Here is a 23,430-nt window from a genome sequence, read left to right as displayed (position 1 = left end):
GTGCCTGCAAGCACATAAGTTAGGCCATTGAGTTTTCTTTAAATACCAACGTAGAAGAAGGCATTTTTAGAAGAAGGCATTTTTTATGTAAAGTTATAATTTTTTTATTAAAGATATAGCATGTAGCAGACCCAATTTGGGGACATTACTATTCCATTTTCAAATAAAAGGAACGTTGACTATAAAACAGTGGAAACTCAGAGGAAAAAGTGATTTTCTCTAAATAGTTGCCAACGTGAAGACATGGCATGGCATTGTGTTTTGACTTTTGACCCTGTGTGGCCACTTCTGATTTTGACTATAAATCTTTTGTTTTCCTGTCAAATGATGCCGTTTTGCCGGTCTCCACACAGCAGCCTCATTCAGACGGAGCTTGCAACAATGGCATTGAGATTTCATACAGAGCTTACGGCTATGGACCAACCAAAGTCCTCCTTATCATATGTATGTCCTCTATTCTTCTTCTTTATTGATTTTATTTTATTCTTTCTTCAATCATTTTGGAATTTGAATGGATGATTCAAATTAATAAACCAGGAAAAAAAGCAGTTTTTAATTGATAGCTTTTTTCAAAAAAGTAGGTTTCTGAAAAAAAATTTAAAAATTAATTTATGAAATAAAAGAAAAAATCTAAGCCTGCTTTTCTATTGTTCAAAACAGCAATCCCAAACTGGCCATTAGTAAATGAAGGAAGCAATAAGACTGAATTTGTGGAGTTGTGATTATTGGTTGCAAAACCAAAATTATGGCAAAAGATGCAATTGCTTTACTGGATCATATGGGCATTCAGTGGGTGAGTCCTTATATTTAGTAAACGTGTTCATCTTTACCTTATATTGTTTGCAATACTTAAAAGTGATATATGACACTTTTTATGATAGAATATGGGAAAATTGAATTTGTTCTTTATCAATATTGAAATATTTTCATCAATTGATTTTTATGTGTTACTTCTGAAACAGATGCAATGATAGCTTGCAAGTTAGCAGCAATGGTGCCTGAAAGAATTTTAATAGCTTGCAAGTTAGCAGCAATGGTGCTTGAAAGAATTTTATCTTTGGCATTGCTTAATGTGACTGGTGGAGGTTTCAAATGCTTACCCGAGGTATTATTATTTTCTTCTTCTAATTGCAAGAGTTGATTAGTTACATTTCTCTTTGAATCGCAAAACATGGACTTTTTTTATATTTCTAAATCTTGCAACCTCATTTTCTTTTTCAAATTTTTACTTTCTTAAAGCAGATAAAATTATTTGGAAATCAGCTTGAAGGGGTCTGTCATATGCTTTTGCTATAGTTCCTGTTGCAATCTGTTTATGTGGTAGGAAGAAAGCTTTAGAAAGACTTAGATAAGAACTGATATCTACTCACGTGCTCTTGTTCTTTTGTTGCAATCCAAGAAGTTTTACTTATGCAGTACATCCAAGTCTACTCAAATCTTAGGTGATGCCTCTAGCCTATAGAGTTTGAAACTACCTAGACAAGCACAAGCTGTTTACGCAAAGTAAAATCTACTAAATTGTGGATTCATGGTATGCGTTTCCAAATATCAAATCGTGAACAATAATAACATTTAAAACTAATAGAACATTATTTGACAGTTGCTATTATAGTGAAAGAAGACCAACTATGTGGTTGAATTTGAATAAGTGGGCTCAGAAATCTTCAGTCAGCATATAGTCAGGCAGATGCCTTAGATATCAAAGCATGGCAGTTTTACATGTTGACTTCACAATGTGGATTAGTTGTCACTTATCTATGTGGGCTATGTTCATGTCAAGGCAAATTTTCTTAACTTTTATGGTTTTGCTTGTGCTGACCACAAAAGTGCCAGAGTTTTATAAGGCAACTTCTGTTGAGAGGTTAAGATTGACTTGGGTTTCAAAGTGGATCTTGACATTAAAATGACACCAAGGATTTGGCAATCCCGGTGCTGAGCCAAATTTAATTGGATCAGAATTCAGTTTGATATTCTCTATATGCATGTACTGAATTTGACAACCTTGAAAAAGGGTTCTAGTTGGCTTTTACTAAAACGGATATAAAAGCTAGATTTTTGGCCCTAAGTATGAATCTTAGGTTCTTTGTCTACCGGCTTCTGTTTACTCTCATTTGAACACAATATCAGTGCAATTGAGGCTTTATCTTACCAGTTCTAAGCAACTGGTCGTGCATTGCAAAATTCTATCATAATTGATACATTTGGTTTGAATTCATAAAAACATCAAAAATCTCTCCTCCCACAGATTTTAGTAAAAGAATTATGTGCTTTTATTAAATCCATAATATTCAATATTTGTTATGGCTCATAATCTCTTGAATTGATGTCCCTGAAAACTGTATTTATTAGTCAGTTTGTAATTCAAGCTTCTACATAGGTCCAGGAGTCTTGGGAAACTCAATTTCATCGATAAAAAACCTAATTATCATGCTTTTTCAAACCACTTGTATGCGTACATTTTTCTGTGACTCTGTTCTTTTGGAAATAGCCAAAAAGCCCTCATCTATTTCTATTCCGCACTCCAACTATATCTTCATGAAAGAACTTACTTTTGTTCCTTGCAGCTTGACTGCTAAACTGTATCAGTTGCAATACCTTTCTTAAAGGCAAAACTCCTGAGCAAAGAGCAGCTGTAGACTTGGATACCCACTACACGAAGGTGAAAAAAGTGTTCTTTATACTGCTTGCTACTTGATTTTGAAATATGGCTAATGATTGACAATAAGTTGCTGATTATAGCTTAACATATGGATAAATTTTTTTGGAAACATGCACAAGTACATAATCATTGATGAGTATTCCTTACAGAATTAAGATTCTGCATTCTTTTCCATTAAATCAAGTTATACAGTTTTCCATCACTTAACTTTTAGAACAAATATTTAGATATTATGTAAATTAATCTCTCCGGAGCCTTTTACTTTTACCTTTCTTATTTAATAGAAGCAAACAAATAGATTGTTTGGCTAACTACAGTTGCAATTATTGCCCAAAGGCTCTTAAACCTTATACTACCTACAAATTCTAAAGGTCTATCGGTTAAAATAATAATAATAATAATTTCAAATTTTCATAATTTAATCCAATTTTTTTAATTTTGGCAATTTTAGCCATTTTTTCCAAACTATTCTACATTTTTATATAATATAAAAAGATTTGTATAGAAAACTTATTGTTCATTGCTAGAACAGAAAAAACTTTCTCTTTTCCTTTTTCTCTCTTCCCTTCTCTTTTCCCTCTCTTCTTCTTTTAAAGTTCATTAACTTTTTTTTAAAAGAAAATTCTGATAAGGAATAAAAAAATCTTTTCAATTCATCATGCTGGCTATACTGAAACTAATTCGCTAAAATTGTTAAAGTTAAAAGGACTAGAATTGTCAAAACTCGCAACATTTTGACTCTTAATGTCCAATTAGCAATTTTAAAGTTATTTAGTTCATAATTTTTGTCCTTATTATATTTTATGCTTAAAATACTAAAATATATATCTAAGCTCATATCACTTGGTTCTAACTCAAAAGCTAACTCCAAGCTTAGATAGCACATTCAAATGTTTTATTTTATACTTATATTGTATATTCTTACATTATGCGTTGAGAATTATTTAATTATTTTTATTTATTTTAAAATTTGGTGGTGACGTTTAGAAGTTAGATTTGTTTAGTCATTTTTCTTTGAACTTATCTATAAAGGTGCATATAAAATATGAAGATGATTCTAATATTTAATATTTGTGCTATTATTAGTGGTTCAAGTTATCAAATTACAGCCAACTGCAGATTTAACAATTATTGCAATTTGGTAATACTACAAGAAAAGAAAAAAAGGATTGCAGTGAGATAGTTATAGTTGTTTAGTTACAAATTAAGATCTATGGCAACCCCTTCTCTGCAACATGCTACTACAAGTGCAATTGTGGCCATTATTGTGATTTTAATTTTTTCTGTAGGATCAAATACAGGTGACTTTAGTGTACTATGTTTAAAATAAATAAATCCATCTTCTTTTTCTTTTTTTGTGATTCATAGCTTTTAGGGTATCTGTGCATGATTAATGAAGAAATGACATCAATAAAAAAGAATTTAGATGGGTAAACAGAGACATAGATTGAGATGTAAGAACCAGCAAAGGAAGGTTTCATATTCACTTTTATGAAGTAAAATAGTTTCTCATTCAGATGTATTAGCATTTTTGAAGGCAATGCATGTGTTTTTGTCTGTATATTCAAGACTTTGCTTGAAATATATAAATTTTTCTCAAATGATGAACTGAGTCACATTTTGCCATGTATTATGTTGGAGTTGGATGTTTTAGGTCGTATGTTATAATGATACATAGTTATTGGACCCTTAATAAATCATAATGAACCAGATAACTAGCTATGGCACTGCATGTCAACTGTCTGTTCCTGCAAGCACATGAGTTAGGTCTTTGAGTTTTTTTAAATACCAACATAGGAGAAGGCATTTTTCAAGTGAATTATTTGCCATTTAAAGTTATAACTTTTCTTTATTAAAGTTATAATACGTACCAGACCTAATTGGTGATACAAAAATGGCATCAAAAAGTTGAACTTGATCAATACCTGCAGGTAGGGGCGGATCCAGTAAGGGAGAAGTGAGGGCTGGAGCCCCACTGAGATTTCAAAATTTAGATTATATATAGCGCAATATCTTTATCATTCTGAAATTATGATTCACATCCTGTTCCAATGTCCTCATGCGAAAGCAACTTGGTTTCTTAGCTCAAGAGGGTATTCTCCTAGAATTTCGGCTAACCGGGTGTTCATCAGGTGGTGGAATGATATTGTTAAAAGATGAAGAAGAAAAAAAAGGAATAAAAAGGCAACCAGGAAAGGGAATCTCAATGACTGCACAAACAGAAGCTTGTACAAGCTTTTCCTCATAGACTTTCAGGAAAGGGAGCAATCCTTCCTGCTTTGAAGGAAAGGTCACTTCTACCTTTCCTGAAGAAGAAAGGAACGTTGACATAGGCCTTAGGACAACCGTTAGAATAGAGCTTAGGCAACTGTTGAATATTGTGTATATATAAGCAACAAATACTCATCTCTAATCTCAGAATTCTAATATAGAAATAATACATCATTGATCACTAATTTTCACATGGTATTAAAGCAGGTCTTAAGCCTGTGATCATAATCTACTTCACAAATCTTTCAAACAAACCAACCATGTCTCAAAGTGACCACAAATTAACCAACATCATGCTGAAAGGCAATCAAAACTATTTTGAATGGTCAAAATCTGTGTACATTGGCCTCAGCAGCAAAAGAAAGCTCGGTTTCATCACAGGAACAAAATAAAGACCCAAACTAGAAAGGCCAGAAGCCCTGATAGAAGAAGAAATAGAGAAAATGGAAAGTGGCAAACGACAGACCATATGGTCATGTCGTTGCTCACCAGCACAATAGAGCCCTAAAATTCTAGGCTCTGCATACTTCTAGAGTCATCAAAGGCTATTTAGGAAAGAATGAAAGGGCTATACGACCATCAATAAAATCTCACACACATTTTCAATCTCAAGCAAGAACTATCGCAAATCACACAAGGTACCAAAAATAACTCAAAATACGCAACATAAGTTTTAACCAGATGGGAAGAACTATAAAATTATCTCCCTCCTATAACTCACACGGAAAAAATACAGAAGAGGGCAGAACAAGACCTAGTTTATACTTACCTGGGAGGATTGGGCTCAAGCTATGAAAGCCTGAGGTCTCAAATCCTCCTGTCGATGGAGCTCCCGAAAATTGACGTTGTAATAGCCAATATTCAGCAAAAAGTAACTCGGAGAACCCTATTGAACTCTTCTTTCTCTCTCGACGCTACAGAAAATCAAGCGTGCTCCACTCAACGCCTCAACACCCACGAAGCAACCCGACCGAGGGGAGGACCAAACAATGTCGAACGATGTGACCATTGTAAAAAATAGGGTCACCATCACGACCATTGCTGGCATCTGCACCCTCAGTTGAGGCCGATTTGTGGGTGGGAGAAGGGGAACAGTGCTAGAGGGATGAAGAAAGGAGAAAGAGGAGAAAGGAAATTTGGTTTCGGCGGGCTAGTAGAAGAGAAGAAAACCATAGGAAAAAGGGTGAAAAAATGGGTCGATATATACTGAGGGTTATATGACAACCCGACCCGACTGCCTAACCTAACCCAAACCCGAAGGCAACATAGTAACCCGACCCGAACAGGAGACTTGACCTAGATCCGACCCATATTCAACTCGGATCCGACCTAGCAGCAACCACCATCCAACTAAACCAATTGCTGTCTCAAATTCAAGCCTTGGTTCAGCAACAATCTAATGGGTCAGGTTTGGTAACAAATTCTCTAAATTCATCTCGAAAAATTACAAATGCGTGCCATAATAACTGGATTATTGATTTCGGAGCCACTAATCACATATGACATGTGATCCAATAAAATTGTAAAATTTAGCTTCCATTGCAGATTCCCAACATGTGACAGTAGCTAATGGGAATAAAGCCAAAATTCATGGTTGTGGCACCATTTATTATTTAACAAAAATATTAAGAATATCTTGTTATTACCTGAATTTAAGTCAAATATCTTATCTGTTGGTAAAATAACTTGTGATTTAAATTGTAATGTTATATTCTCACTATCTTCAGTCATATTTCAGTGAGTGTCAGGCTTACTACGGGATTCGATGGCTTTACGCCTACCCATTCCCTAGTACCGGTCACGGGCCCACAGATGGGGTCGTGACATTCTTGGTCTGTGGATTTCTTTTAGAAGCAACACAACGTATGAAACTGAACTTAAGAGCATGAGGATTCCTTTAAATCAGCTTTTATCACTTGACTTTATTACACCTCTCTCAGTTTATACCAAGCACCAGTAATAGTAATAACCCCAAAGAATAAATTTATTGGAAATTCACAACTGAACTCATTAACAAAGAGAACAATTATGAAATGATAATTTGTTTATCCTTTATTAGTACCTAACTATTGCTAATAGCAACTACATAATAATGAGCATAAGCAACAACACTCATAGCAACCACAATTCCAACCTTGTCCTTATAAATATGCTTTCTCATGCTTTCAGCTCATCGTTTTGCTCTTTGACCTCCTTTATCGACCTTTCAATTTCTTCCTTCAAAGCTTGTAGTTCTCTACCTATCTTCTCCACTAAAGTATTTATCTCATTAATTTGGCCAGTGTCCTTTTCAGTTGTTTTATTCATTGTCCTCACCTCATTCACCATCAGAAATTGGCACTTACTCATCAACTCATCATGCTAACGGAAATAATCATGAAGTCCTTAATAAAATCAAAAAAACAAATTTAATGAACAAAATTTTAATAAAATCAAAGAAACAAATTTAATAAACAAAATTAAAGAAACAACCAAAACGTAAGTACATCCAAAGACGATACAACACTAACATTGCTATAAGCATAGCCCAAAACATCCTGCCAGGATTTCTAATCCTTGAGATCATGAGCTTCGTACGGTTGCACACTTGCAAATGAGATTTCTTGTTTCAAGTGCTCCACAACTCTCTACTTGTATAAGCAATAGGTCCACTTCCTCGAATGTGTTCCACTTATTGTAGTTTCTTCCATTTCAGTTATTCAGCAGTCATTGTGATAAGAAGTGAGAGGTTTTAAAGGGACTAGTGAGATGAAATGAGAATAATAAACTTGATAGGAGTAGATTATGTTTGGTAATGAAACTCAATTGGTAAGAATTGAGGATTTTATAAACTTTTTATTTTTTATTTTCATTATTTTAATAAATAGACTTTCTCATTTTTATTATTTTATTATTATAATTAACACCGTTAAGAAAGAATATTAGTCTTTTTATTGTTATTGTTAGTGAGGGAGTTGATTGAATAACCAGTGAAGTTAAGAGAGTCAACTGAAGCAAAGTTTAGTTGAGAGGATCAAATGCAAAAATGAGACAAGTACAGGACCAGTTATATATTTTAGCCGAGAAATTACTACATCTTGCATGGAGGGTCTTGTATTAGCTGTTGATTCAGTACATTCAAGTCTCGGTTCTAGCAGCCTCAAAGCCTTTTGTTGCTCATCAGTTTTCTAGAAGCTGATTTCCTCATCAAGGAAATAGTTGTACTCATCATTCTCTTACAACTTCATCCTTGTCCAGGAGACAATATCCTCACCCTCTTCAAAGCTTGTGTCTGTCGCCAATTTTCTATAAAGAAGCTCAAGTAAGATGGCTACATAGCTGTACACATTAACTCCTCTGTCAATTGGATAGTGCATGCATTTTCTGCATTACAGGTAATAAAAGAAAAATAATAAAAATTAGAAGGTGAGCTACTACCTATTACAATAAATTTATTATTAAGTAAAATAACATGTCGAATTCAGCATATACCTGGTGCTATATGACCCAATGTTCTTATTCTTAAAGACATTATTGAGCTTGAATTACAACCAAGAAGCATTTTTTCCATCCCAAGGTCTCCAAATCTTTGGTTCCAATTCAGAATGGATCAAAATGTTATTTAATTTTGCGTCTCTTTATAATTTGTGGCATACAATCGTGGTGAAGGTAAGAAAGGCCTTGAGCAATTCCAAAAGCTAGGCGATATCTAGTGTTCCAGTCCAATACCAAGTGTGGCTCCTGCCTATGAAATACATCAAAAAGAGTTCTTTTAGGCATATACTTGGTCACAATCATACTCATCTTTGATACAATAACCTACCATTCTAACTACATTATGATGCCTAACCAAGCTCAAGGTTCTCATTTCAATGGCAAAAGTTTGTCTCTGATAAATTTACTTTCTTGATAGCCCAATGCTTTCTTAAGTTTATAGATTCAATCTTGTATATTGTCCCATGCTTTCCTCCCAAGGAGTTTTTCCAGATAAATCATTTTTTACTGCAATAACCAAAGTCAGATGGAATGCTTCTTATTAGTCTATTTGAAGCAACCCTTAGAATTTGAAGATTCGCAAGCCTTCCAAACTCAAGAGGTATACAACCAGATAACATTTTATTAGAAAAATCAGTAATTGATATATTGCTCCAATAACCAAATATTAGTGGTATTTTCCCTTCAAACAAGTTTCCATGAACCTCTAAAAATGAAACTCGTATATTTGTTTCCAAGTAGCTGGTATACTACCTTGAAATTGATTGTTACTAAGAATCACCCTCCTAAGGTGATAAAGCATTATATTCCCTTCTCATGAATCTAAAAATTAGAGAATGCACAAGAAGGTGATAGAGCTGGCAATAACCCAGTCAAGCTATTTGTGTTCAGATACAGAAAGTTCAGATTTGGCAAAGAGAAAATCTCACTTGGAACCTCACCACTCAAATAATTGTTATACAACCCAATGTTTCAAGATAGTTGCAAAAGCTTACCTTAAGAGGAATATTACCAAAGAGAACATTATAATCAAAATCCAAACTTAAAACTTGCTTTGATAAAACGCTGGAGGGATCAAACCTTGAAAACTATTGTCATCGAGAAGAATAGTTTGATTTGGCCATAATTTCCAAGCAACAACACCTCTGAAATAGTTGCCACTAAGGTCCATCAAGAGCAAATGTTTATAAAGACAGATATAGGAGATGGGGTTGTGCGAGATCCTAGATATACCAAACCCATAAAGATTCAAGGTCTTGACTTGAAAGCTCTTGTTGGAATAGTAAGAAACTCCTACCCATTAGCAAGGTAAAAAAAAGTGGTGGTGCATATGAAAGGTTCCATAATGTTGAGACTGTAAAGGAAGACTATCACGGAGCCGAAGAATATTAATTTTATTACGTTAATGAATGAGTTAAGAATAACAATCCATAAAGTTGAGAAATCCAATTGAATTAAAATTGAGTTTAGAGGCAAATTGTAAAAATAGAACAAGTTCAAAGTATCACGACCTGATCCTTAGGCCCGTGACCGGCGTTAGGGGATGGGTAGGCTTAAGGCCATCGAAACCAGTAGCAAGCCTAACTAATCAAGAACTCAAATATACACATATATATACATATATTACTTGTATATGCCAACAATTCATTCACATAATCCCAGCACAATTAATTAAATCCATCAGCAAGATTACTTGATAATTTCTATAGTTTCAACAGACTAAAAAGAAATATTAATATTTTAGAAGCATTACTATGGAGGGTCTAGATTTTAGATAATTCGAAATATAAGAGATAGAATTTAATTATAATAAGCTCGAAGGGGAAGGAAGTCGGGCTGTCCGGAAAAAGACGGCGTAGAACCTAGCTGTCACCTGAAAAATTAAAATTGAAACTATCAGTCTCAAGAGTGAGTTAAAATCATATACCCTAAATTAAAGCAACCATAAATATAAAATAATTATTTAATAGTATAGAATACCACAAAATAATAAATGCATGTCATATCAGAATTTTGAAAAAAAAAAATAATTTTTAACACGTTTGAGACAAGTACTTCAGCAAAACCCTAAACCTCTAATTCTAGCAGCATTCTCGGCTCTCTTATTCCAATAAGACTGATGCCCAAAAGTAAAGCTCGATCAGGGTCCTTAAGTCCAGTCTGGTCATTTAAATACCAATACAACCGGCGCTCCAAGAGCAACGCTCGACCAGAGACTTTTTTCCAGCAATTCAAACTTCCATAGGCATAGGAGTTGTGCTTGACCAGGGCACATCACCAAATTTTCCTCTATTACCTGACTTTGATTCTCACTAGTATGCATGCGGTCTTGATGTAGTCCATCAGGTGGCATGTTGTACTGTTGCCTCATCCCGAGCCACAAAGCGTTAGCATCAATAATATTATATGCAAGTCTTTTATAAAATTAATTATAATTGAACAAAAACAACGAAAATAATAATAATAATTAATAATAATAATAATAATAATAATAATAATAATAATAAATTTATTAATAATAATAAAATTAATATTAATATTAATAGCAATAAAAATAACCATAATAATTATTCATTTAACCATAAGGGCGGTAAGAGGCTGCACTTGTAGCAGCAACGGAGAGGAGCAACTCTCTCCCCGTCAACAATGAGAAAGGAAGAAGGAGAAGGCAACACCGACGATGGGAGAGGGAAGGAAGAAATCTAAGGTGGCTTGTAGGAGGTGCAGGCGGTGGAAATAGGAGTAGGGAGGAGGAGGAAGGGGTGGTATCGGGGACGAAGAAGGAAAAAGGGATGGGGCTTGAGTGTAATTTTTTTAAATAGTGTAAAGATGGAAAATTGCATATAAGTCCCTCCTTAAATAAATTGCTATAGTAACACTCATGTCTATATTATTTTTTATTATATATATATATATATATATATATATATATATATTACATGCATTTATACACCCGTAAACTTTATTCCAATAAATTAATTTTAGTTAGATTCATAATAGTGATGATGATTACATATAAAATAAATAAATCATTAATATTTAGTGTAATATAAATTAAATAGAAAATAAGTATTTTAAATAAAACTAATATGAACGTATATAAAATTGACTATTCTTTAAAATTATAAATCTAAATTTAAAATTCACCAAATTACCTCTGAAAAATAAAGAAATTAAAATCTAAAAATCACAAGTATTTTACAAAGGGTTATTTTATGTATTTAGCCATGATTAATTGATACATCTACAATATAAAAGCTTTATAAATAATACCTAAAAGTGCGATGTAGACGTCCATAATCCATAAGACGGTGAATTAGACTTCTAAAAATTTTCAGTTAATACAGTTTTGGCCAATCCTTTATAAATAAAATTTTGGTCAAAATTAAATGAGATAATAGATGACATGACTTATTTTAATAGTATTTTTGCCACTTAACATGGCCATATCATTTAAAAATAAAAGAATAAATTCTAAAGTTAAAAGCTAGTTGACTAAGAGAAAAAAAAAATCTGGATTAATGAAGAAAAAGATATTTCTTCTTATTTATCGTCTTCTATTTGGCTTTAATGGCAAAAGTTATAAGAAGAAGAATCAAAAGTTGAAAGCTTAGTAGGAAGGAGATTGAAGTCGACGACTTCATAAGTAGTGGAGTCGACAATCGAAAATAGCCTTAGATGATAAAAATTGCTCAAAGAAAGTTCAACACCACAAAACTTTAAAACAACGCTTCTCCTTCCTCCAATGACGGCAACAACTGATTTTTGTCCCAATTAACTCGTCTTCTCGCAGGCTTTTATTTTGTGGTAGCATTACCATCTGATTTGGTTGAAAACATAAAGTTAAAGAGAAAGAGAAAATCTGCAACATATATTGGAATAAGTGGTGAGATTTCATCTCGGTTTTTGCTTACTTCTTTATCTTCAAATTTCTTTATGTTATAGTTAAATATGTAATATCGATTCAAATCATGTTCCTACTCTTTTAAGCTATTTCTATGCTATTTTTTTTTGTTATTCAATTTCTTGGTGAAATATTACTGCTCTTCATATTCTTGTTAAAGACTTAATGCCTACAGATAAAATTATTTGGTGATTTGGTAAAGTAGATATTTTGTAGAAATTGTAAATTGTGAACTTTGTTTGTTAATTTCTCTCACTTGTCAAAGCTTTTGATTATGTACTTATAGTTATGATACAGCCTAAAATAAGTTTATTTGTTTCGTTCTTTTACTAAATTTATAAATCTTTTTTTATTTAACTTTTATAATTTTTTAAATAATTTTAAAAATATTATATTTAATTTTAAATAACGTGAAAATTTGATAGGGTAAATATACTAATAAATTAAATTACGTCATTTGCCACCTCATTCAATTTTGGTCAAGAATGGATTATGCCCAAAATTGCACTTATTGGGCAAATCAAGCTATTTTTATAAACAATAAAAGAATTTGTCAAAACTGCATTAACGAGTAAAGGTTTGAATTTTTAGAGTTACTGGTTCCCGGAAATGGCGGATCGGGGACCAAGAGGGGCCATGGTCCCCCTGACTTGGGTACTTAGATAAATTATATTTATTTTAAATACATTAGAGTTGGATATTTTTTCAATTGAATTGGACTAGTTTAACTTGACCAAATAGACTATAACTTAACTTTATTTATTTATTTAAAATTGTATAACTTCTAAAGAAAGTTTACTCTTTTTAAATTTTAACTACTAAAATTTAAATAGAAAGAAACTATTCTACTAAAATGAAATTAAATAGCTTATACTATTGTAAAAGTAATGGTAATAACCAATTTAAAGTATTTCTTTTTTGAAAAATTTCTCTATGATCATATGTAAATGGTATTTTTTGTATTTTTTATGGAAAATGGTATTTTAATATTTAATATGTTGTTAATTTAAATTGACAAAATTAATCTATATATATATATATATTAAAATTTAATTATGTTGTAAAACTTTAATTCTTTTAAATTTATTTTGACTACGCTACTAGGTCCAGGTCTAGAAAGAAATTTGATATAGATAAAAAAGGCCAAAATACTTGTGTTCATAAGACTTAGTCAATGCCCATTCTATGTCCAATTTTATTAATAATGTGAAATAAGGTTGATAAAAGATAACTGAATTAAAAAAGAAAATCAAAACTGATCAAAATCGAACTGAGAAATGGTTAATTAATCAAGAGATTTTAGTTTTTTTTTTTAAATTTCAAAGTTTTTATAATTTTTAGTTTCAAATTTGGTTTGGTTTTTTGTTATAGAACAGCCAACACACCAAGAGAATGACTATGACCAAGGAAGCAAGAATAAACTTGAGGAGATTGTCAATCCAATTATTCTGCCTCAAGGATCTATAGTAAGATCATGAGCTAAGAAGATTCAACAAGCGTTAATTAGTCATCTACAAGATTTGGTGAATTTGGCTTGTAATGGGCTGCAAGGAATCCAAGGCTTGGAGACAATATCAAATAAAGTTATTTACAACTTAATTCAAGTTCAACTTCAAAATGGGCTTACTTAAGTTTGATTTTTATTTTTTAGCCTTGTTAATTGAGTGGAATTAAATGTTTATATTTTTATCATAATGGGCTGTTTAAAACGTGTCAATTTAGAAGCTTATTAATTTTATTGCTTTAATAATGGGCTGTCCAAATTTGTTTATGTTAAAACACATAAGTTGAGTTTATTTATTTTAGGGTATGAGTTTTTAGGTCTTATAAAGGCTATATAAAGGTCTAAAACGAATTTCATGATTGATGAATTACAACCAAAAGGCTGTTTACTTTTGTCTTTATGTTCTTGAGTAGAATACATGCTAAAGGAACATTTAAGTAGGTTGATCACCTTCTTGTAGAGTGTTTTGAATCTCGAACTTAGAAACAAATTTTCTTTATTCTAGATCTTTGATAATCTTTCTAAGTAATATGAATTCTAGCCTTCTTAGGGGTTAAGATTGAATTGTTATTGGGGTTTTCAAGTTAATGTTGTGAGGATCCGTAATAATCAAAGAAGTTATCAGGCTTATTTTTGGAGATTCCGTATCATTTGGTATCAGAGCTTTGGTTGTAAATAAGATTTTATCCTTAACAATTTTTTTTTTGTTTTTGATTCTGAATTCTTGTTTTTCTTTTGCTCCTTTAAGTTTATTTCTTGTTGATCTTGTGTTTTCTTTATTTTTCCTTCATTTGAGTTATTATTATGCCTTTGAATTCTGAATTTGTTTCATTGTTTGATATGGTTTTCTTTTATCAATTCTAGTGTTTTCAAATTAGATTTGGTGTCTGTGGTTAAATAAAAAAGAAGAAAAAAAAGTCATAAAAAAAGATAAAAAGCTTATTGTTTAGAAGAGAAAAAGAATTACAAATCTGGAAAAAAATTTGAAAAAAATAAAGAAATATGGAATTGTGGCTTTAGATCTTCCTAATCATATTTGAACTATAGTTATTTACATTTATTGTGTGTTTATTATAATTATTAATAATTGATTAATTACTTTCGGGGCTGTTTGGGTGTTCTTAAAAAAAAAGACTACCTTTTGAATTTGTCTTAATCAAATCTGTCAATTTTTTTCATACATCTCTTGCTTCTATTTGAGTTGTCATATTTTTTTCTCCTTCTAGTATTAATTTCTTGTTTTAGCAAACTTGTTTTGAAACTTTCAGATTTTGAAATTTGCACAAAACAAGCTATATGAATTGTTCTAAAAGTGTGATTCACCTAAGAATATGAAAGAAATTAGCTAGAGTGGTGTGAGGAAAGCCGTGAGCAAAATAAATTACTTGAGCGAAACACAAGTGACCAATCCCATCTTTTGAGTATAAACACGTGAAGGAGTGTTGTGAGGTCCTTACATTTTTATTTTTTTTATTTTTATTTTCTAACCTTTTATTGCAGCAATATCTGACTGAAATGAAGGTAGAAGAGCCGGCCTAAAATGAAAACAGGCTAAGCTTGAGAACCCTTTTGATTATTACGGACCCCTACAACATTAACTTGAAAACCCCAATAACAATTCAATCTCAACCCCCTAAGAATGCTAGAATTCAGATTAGTTAGAAAGATTATCAAAGATCTAGAATAAAGAAAATTTTTGTTTCTAAGTTCCAAATTTGAAACACTCTACAAGAAGGTGATCAACCTACTTGAATGTTCCTTTAGCATGTATTCTAGTAAAAACACAAAGACAAAAGCAAACAGCCATTTGGTTGTAATTCATCAATCATCTCCTATGAAATTTATTTTAGGACTTTATATAGCCTTACAAGATCTAAAAACTCATACCCTAAAATAAACAAACTCAACTTATGAGTTTTAACATAAACAAGTTTGGACAACCCATTATTAAAGCAATAAAACTAATAGGCTTCTAAATTGACATGTTTTAAATAGCCCATTATGAAAAAAATATAAATATTTAATTCCACTCAATTAACAAGGCTAAAAACAAACTTAAGTAAGCCCATTTTGAAGTTGAATTTGAATTAAGTTGTAAATAACTTTATTTGATCTTATCTCCAAGCCTTGGATTTCTTGCAGCCCATTACAAGCCAAATTCACCAAATCTTGTAGATGACTAATTAACGTTTGTTGAATCTTCTTGGCTCATGATATTGTTATAGGTTCTTTAGGCATAATAATTGGATTGACAATCTCCTCAATTTTATCCTTGCTTCCTTGGTCATGGTCATCCTCTTAGTGTGCAGGTTGTTCCATAACATTATTTCTCTCCTCAAAAGGATTCGTCCTCGAATCAAAAGCATCACCTACACTAAAATGACTCAAATCAGCCACATTAAATGAAGCACTTACATTGTACTCAGTTGGTATATCCACTTTGTATGCGTTATCATTAATCCTTTTAAGTATTTGGAAAGGACCATCTCCTCTTAGATTCAACTTGAACTTCCTTTGGTGTGGAAACCTTTCTTTGCGAAAATATACTCAAATTCAATCGCCAGGTTGATAGATAATTGGCTTCCTTCCTTTATTCACACGTGAAGCTACTTTAGCATTTTGCTTTCAATCATTTGCTTAATCTGCTTATGTAACTTCTTCACTAAATCTGCTTTTGAATTAGCATCAATACTCACAAATTTGTTAGGTGGCAATGGTAATAAATCAATAGGAGTAAGTAGATTAAGACCATAAATAATTTCAAATGGAGAACAATTAGTAGTGCTATGAATAGCCTATTGTAAGCAAACTCTACTAAAGGTAAACAATCCTCTCACATCCTAATATTCTTTTCTATAATTGCCCTAAGCAAAGTAATCAAAGTCTGATTAACTACTTCAGTTTGGCCATCAGTTTGAGAATGACAAGTATTTAAGAACAACAGCTTAATTCCTAACTTTCTCCATAAAAAAACCAAAAATGACTCAAAGATTTAACATCTCTATCACTAACAATGCTCTTAGGTATGCCATGCAAATGCACAACTTCTTTAAAGAACAAATTAGCAATCAATTTAGCATCATCAGTTTTATGATATGGTGTAAAATGAGTCATTTTACTAAATCTATCAACAACAGCAAAGATACTATCATATGATCCTTCCTAGTTTTAGGCAATTCAAGCACAAAATCCATAGATTAATCGGTCCAAGATTCACCAGGAACATGTAATGGTGTATATAAACCATGTGGTTTCAACTTAGACTTAGCCTCCTTACATGTTATACAATGCTCACAAACCTTATGCACATCATGTTTCATACCAGGTCAAAAGAAATGTTCTATCAACATATTATAGATTTTATTTACTCTAAAATGACCCATCAAGTCTCCTCCATGTGCTTCCTTAATCAATAATTCTATTATAGAACACTTACGAATACACAATCTCTTTTTCTTAAACAATAAACCATCAAACAAGTAAAAATCATTTGAAACAGCCCATTAACACAAGATACATATATATGACCAAAATCATCATCATTAAGATATAACTCCTTAATATGCTAAAAACCCAACAATTTGGCACTAAGAGAATTAATCAAAGTATACCTTCTTGACAATGCATCAACAACCACATTCTCTTTACCTTTCTTGAAGCTAATCATATATGGAAATATTTCTATGAATTTTACCCATTTGGCATACCTACGATTCAGCTTATCTTGACCTTTTAAATGCTTTAAACTTTCATGGTCAATATGTATCACAAACTCTTTAAGCTACAAATAATCTTTCCATATATGCAAAGCTCGAACCAAAGCATATAACTCCTTATCATATGTTGGATACTTCAAGGCTACCCCACTTAACTTTTTAATAAAATATATTAATGGTCTTTGATCCTGCATCAAAATAGCTCCAATTCCCATGTCATTAGTATCACATTCAAATTCAAAAGTTTCATCAAAGTTAGGCAAAGCAAGCAAAGATTGTACTTCACCTCTGGACAGCGCGACAGAGGACCAGATGATCCTGCACCCAGAAAGGTTCTTGGCGAAATGTGGAGGACAAAATTGAAATTGAACTCATGATCCTTTCTTCATTTCTTCGAAAATCGATTTTAATTAGTATTATTTGGTAAGTACGTTCTACTCTTACCAGAGGAAATATTTATTTATTTATTCATTGAACCCCAGGAAATGTAATTATTGTTGTAGCTTTTATTCTTTCGCCATACCCCTTGTCATTGCCATGTGCAAGTGTAACCTTCAAATTAAATTACATGAAAGTGGATTTTATGTACTGTTTGCAACACACTATGTTAGGGATGGCAATGGGCGGATTTTAGTATAGCAAAAATCTCATAAATAACCAAAAAATAATAAAAAAATATCATTTTTAGTGTATGTTTTGAATTCTTTCAAAAATACTATATCTAGCTTCTAAAATATCATTTATACCAAGCTCTGTTATAGAACCAAACCTACAGTAAAAATTATATTCAAATTCTTTTACGATTTCTTCCAAAAAAATGGGACAAAAGCATTCTATTATATTCATATTACTTTTCCAATCAATTTTCAAATTAAAATTGACAATTACATGTAAAAAGGTATGAAAAAAGTTAGTTTTTCTTGTTTCCTTTAAAACAAATATGATTATAAACAAAAAATAGTTGTTTTACCAGATTTTTTATTTTTTTTGTTGATATAGAGTGAAATTTGATAAATCGATGCATTGAAGGAGTTTATACTAGTTTAGCTGTGATTTAGCCAATTATGTGCAATTTTGGCCTAATTGAGTTGTTTTTCAAAATTGAGTAATGTGAACAATGACATAAATCTCGATTAGAAAATGAGAAATCTAAATTGATGAGTCTTAATGCCACATTATTTATACACATTTGAATTCTTATTTCCTAAATGGCTACGTTACTTAATTTTGACCAGCAACTCAATTTGGGTAAAATTGCACTCAATTGGTCAAATCATGGCTAAATTGATAAATTTTAAAGAATTGACCAAAATAGTAAACTTCCACAAAAGTCTATCTTTTTAAGTAGCAATACATATAATACCAATTTTAATTGATTGATTTAATTAAGGTTTATATATAATAATAGTATTATTAAGAAATTAAAAAATATCATCATGGTAATTATTTTATTATTCTATATTTATATGAAATTATTAGATGTTTTGTTACAATATAATATAATTAAAAAGAATAGAAGCAAATGAGATTTATTCCACAAAACATGAAATATATTAAGGATGTATTATATATATAAAACTAAAAGGCCAAATATATATTTACACTGCTAATTAGTTAGTTTAATACTTTAATTTTTGATTTAACCTAACAGATACTTAAGCTTTACTTTTTTATAATATCTAAATATCTTAAATTTTAATTTAACCTAACATATCAATTTAATCTAACAAACACTTGAATTTTTTTTTAATAATATTTAAACACCTTTATGCAATACATGTTAATTTATTGAATGAAAACATATGTCAAAAAGTATTAAAAATATTACAAAAAAGTAAATTCATCTGTATGTTAGGTTAAATCGAAAGTTAAAGTGTTAAACTGACTAAATAGCCAAAGTTCAATGGCATAAATATATATTTGGCCAAACTAAAAAGGTAAACTCTAAAAAATTGATATACGTTATATTTGTTTTAGTATATGTTGCATATATTTATAGTATACTTTAAATATTTACACCTTTTAAAAAGAGGCTAAAAGTAGCAAGCAAATGGTATACGCTCAACAAAATATGGTATATATTCAATATATATTTGGTATCTGTAACTATTTTAATTTATATAGATTGCAAATTTATAAAAATAAAAAGGTAAACTCTTAGAAAATGGTATACATTACACATGTTTTATTATATGTCGGGATAAAATGTATATGTTAGCTATATGTTAGGTAACTTTTAGTCAAAATTTCAATTTGTTTAACATATTTTTTCCAATTGCAATATACATAATACCAGTATTCATGCTATTTAATTGAATACATTCAATTTATTTTAATATGTATTCCTTATATATTATACTTACTATTTTGATATCTCTAGAAAGACTTAAGTAAAAATTACATCGAATGATATACATTTAATAGATTATGGTATATGTTTCATAAGACAAGTATATTTTAAAACATTATCGATGCAAAATATAATCTCATTTAATCAAGTTTGTTGTCCCTTGGAACTAATAAGGAGGGTTGAATTGGTGACCTCAAATTGTGGAAGTTGATGATTTTTGGTAAAAAACACAAGAGATTAGAGATAATAGAAAGAGGGTAAGGGTAAGAGAAGATGACACAAGGGTTTATAGTGGTTCGGGAATAATCCTCCCTATATCCACTCCTCAAGATCACACTTGAGTGTTCCACTACAATCACTAAGATTACAACCTTTGAGTTTTACAAGTTCACCCAATAACTTACTGTTTTTAAGACGCACACTAAACCTCTTCCCTTAGTGAATCAATCTCTCACTAAATCCCTTAATCCTTGAGTATTAATAGTTACTCAACAATCAATTTCTTGTGTTTTAATTCTAGACTTCTTACAACAACCTTTTAAAGTTTTAGTTGTTTACAAAGGAAGAAATCGAGTATAGAAAGTTAAGAAATAAATTTATAAGAGTTTTGGTATATCTAATTCACACACTTAATTGTAGAGTCTTTCAGAGGGATATTTATACACGTACCAACCTCCTGGAGACATTAATAATAAGGCCGAAATTCTTTAATTGCTAGATTTTATGAATTGACAAAAATAGCCTAAAGTCATAGAAAGCGCCCCCGCGCTTTTTAAGCGCGCTTGTGCTTTTTGAAAAGAGACGTTGTGGCTCCAACGGCTCCAACCACATGGCACTGATAGGGTGGCTGATATCTCAACGGTTATTGACATCGCATTAATTGCAAAAAGTGCCCCTGCACCACAATAGCTGCCTCGCGCTTGCCTTGTCTACGTCCAAAAGCACCCTCACACTACTCATTGCGCTATCGTCTGCTATTTTCTGTGTCAAGTCCTAATGTGACCTAAAGCGCCCTCGTGCTTATTGAAGCATTGGCATTTGACTGTCAGATATCATGAGGCAATTGTCTTGCTGTCAGGTGGACTTTTCAACATCTTGAAAACTTTTGGTCATGTGAAAAGCACCCCCATGCCTTGGAAGCGCCCTCGCACTTTTGGGATCTTTTTACAAGACTTACTTTAAGCTCAATAATGTTGAGTCTAAGTTTGGCTCCTTTGATGCTCTGTCACATAGGCACTCAGTCATGATGTTAGAAATATTCAATTTGGTTGTTAGGATCAAATAGAGATCAATTTTACCTTAGGTCAACAATCTCTCCCTTTTTGTCAAAATTAAAAAATAAGACAACGAAAGTAAATTGCTGGGAGATAGAAAATAGAATAAGATTTCATTCATAAAATGTGTGATCAATGAGAGGTATGCATGTATGAGAAGGTAAAAAAGTAAAAAAAATGAGAAATAAGAAAATTAAACAAAAATAAGAGATCAATCTTCTTCTTTTTCTTCCTCTTAAAAAATCATAAGCTCATTTCCTTTTCCATTAGAGCTTGCTTGAGGAGGTGGAATTGGAGCCTCTGCTTCCTCTTCTTCCTCCCAATCCTCCACATGACAATGAGGAATCTTACGAGCTTTTTAGATTTCTACTAAATTCGCATGCATATGGTGGAGATAATTCCAAATTTTCTCCAATTGCTTAAGTACTTTATCCTCAAAAGAGAAAGAAGATGGAGCAGGAAAATAGGAAGGAATGAGATAACTTGGCATCCTATGATATTTCTTCCTTTTCTTCCTATCATCCACATACTCCTCTATGAGTAGAAAGAACACCTCATTAATTTCTCACTTAGGTCCAAGTCTAATGACTTTGACATGCTTAAGAAAAGCTAATCCTAGCAAAATTGGTGGATAGGTGGGGTTAGAAAAGTCTTGTTTAGAGGAGTGAGGGCTTGGAAGTGTTTGGCAATTTTGGTGACATGTGAGGAGACAAGAATGACACCTTTTTGAGTATTGCCAAGATGAAGAAGGTGATCAAGAAAAAATTTAGAAGTGAGGATGCACTTATCATGAATCATCACATAGAGGAAAAGAAGGTCTTTTGTGGAACTTTCTTAATCCCGTTATCCCTTGCATGGATGTTGGTGGCTATCATCTTATGCACTATCCAATATGTTAAGGATTTAAGGTCTTCGTAGAGGGAGTCTTTAGAATGGGTTTCTTTGTTGGAGATTTACCTCCAAAATTGGGAAAATGAGAGGGGCATCTCTACAAAATTTTCAATGATAGAGAGATCGCTTCTTTCTTGAAAACAAAAAATGAAAGAGAATTGAGCTCTTGAAAAATTTCTCTTTTTCCCAAAGTGTCTAAACTTTATCCCATAATAGTCATCCCTATCTCCCTTTTTATTAATCATTAAGGTAGAAAGAAATTTCTTAGTGAGATTCTCAAAACCTATTTCTAAGATTTAAGGTAGGAAGAAGTCTCTGAGCCCTACATTTTCAAGGAGTGTGTTTATCTCTTATGAAATATCGAGCTTAATAAGGACTTCGTCATCAAAGAATCTACTAGGTTGAGTTTCTTTCCTTTCTATAGTCATGTACTTGATCTTTACTTCATCATTCATACCCTTCATTCTTTCTATGATTGTTTTGGATCAAGAAGAGCTTCTTCCAATAGCCCTTCTTGGACCCATACTTGTCTTTAAAGAAGTAGAAGAGAGGTTTTGGAATGTTGAAAAAGAGTGAAAGGATTTCTAAAAGCTCAAATTAATATATGTATAAGAAATGATGCAATTGTGTAAAATGTGGCTTTTATAGCCTTAGGGAGGGTATAAAAATGGTAAAAAATGGCTAGTTTAACATTAAATTTCATTTCCAAAAAATCTGTAATGGCTATTTTTTATTGAAATAGAGAAGAAGCGTGGTCACGCTTTTGAAAAATAGTCACAACGGCTATAATTTTAAGAAACTGTGGTCACACTTACGAATCATGAGCGTGCTTTTAAGGTCATCTCCAAGATTGCATACGGACCTATAAAGCGCGAGCGTGCCTCTAGAGCACAAGCGTGCTTTTTGCAAAAAACATGCAAAATATGAATGAATGAACATGCACTTTTCACATTGATCACATTATTTAATGTATGAGTATTGAAAAGCACAAGGATTGAAAGTGATCTAGTGCAAAGATAATTTAAATACTCAAAAGGGCACAAGAATGAAAGAAGCACAAGTACAAGCATCACAAATAAAAAAAGATATGTATAATTAGCATACATAGGAAAGAATTTAAGCTAAGGTGCTTCCATCTATCATTCCTAGTTCTCTTTTTATGAAATTCATTCTCTCCTTATTTAGGGGCTTGGTGAACATATCAGCTAGTTGTTTGTTTGTATCAACATACTTTACTACTATAGTACAATTTTGAACATGATCTCTTAAAAAATAGTGTCTAATATCTATGTGCTTACTCTTAGAGTGTTGAATAAGATTCTTAGAAAGGTTTATAGCACTAGTGTTATCATATTTTATAGGAATATGATCAATATCTCTCCCATAA

The 23,430-nt window shown here is 31.7% G+C and overlaps 1 long non-coding RNA gene across 1 annotated transcript; it reads left to right on the top strand.

Moving 5' to 3' along the window:
• The first annotated feature begins 11,704 nt into the window (after positions 1–11,704).
• LOC125369318 lies at positions 11,705–14,508 on the top strand. Its single transcript, XR_007214885.1, has 2 exons — positions 11,705–12,290; positions 13,680–14,508. It is a non-coding gene; the product is annotated as an uncharacterized LOC125369318 (long non-coding RNA).
• The last annotated feature ends 8,922 nt before the right edge of the window (positions 14,509–23,430 follow it).

Source organism: Ricinus communis, chromosome 1 (genome assembly GCF_019578655.1).
Source record: "Ricinus communis isolate WT05 ecotype wild-type chromosome 1, ASM1957865v1, whole genome shotgun sequence".
NCBI classification, from domain to species: Eukaryota; Viridiplantae; Streptophyta; class Magnoliopsida; order Malpighiales; family Euphorbiaceae; genus Ricinus; species Ricinus communis.
This window is presented reverse-complemented; position numbering and strand designations above follow the sequence as displayed.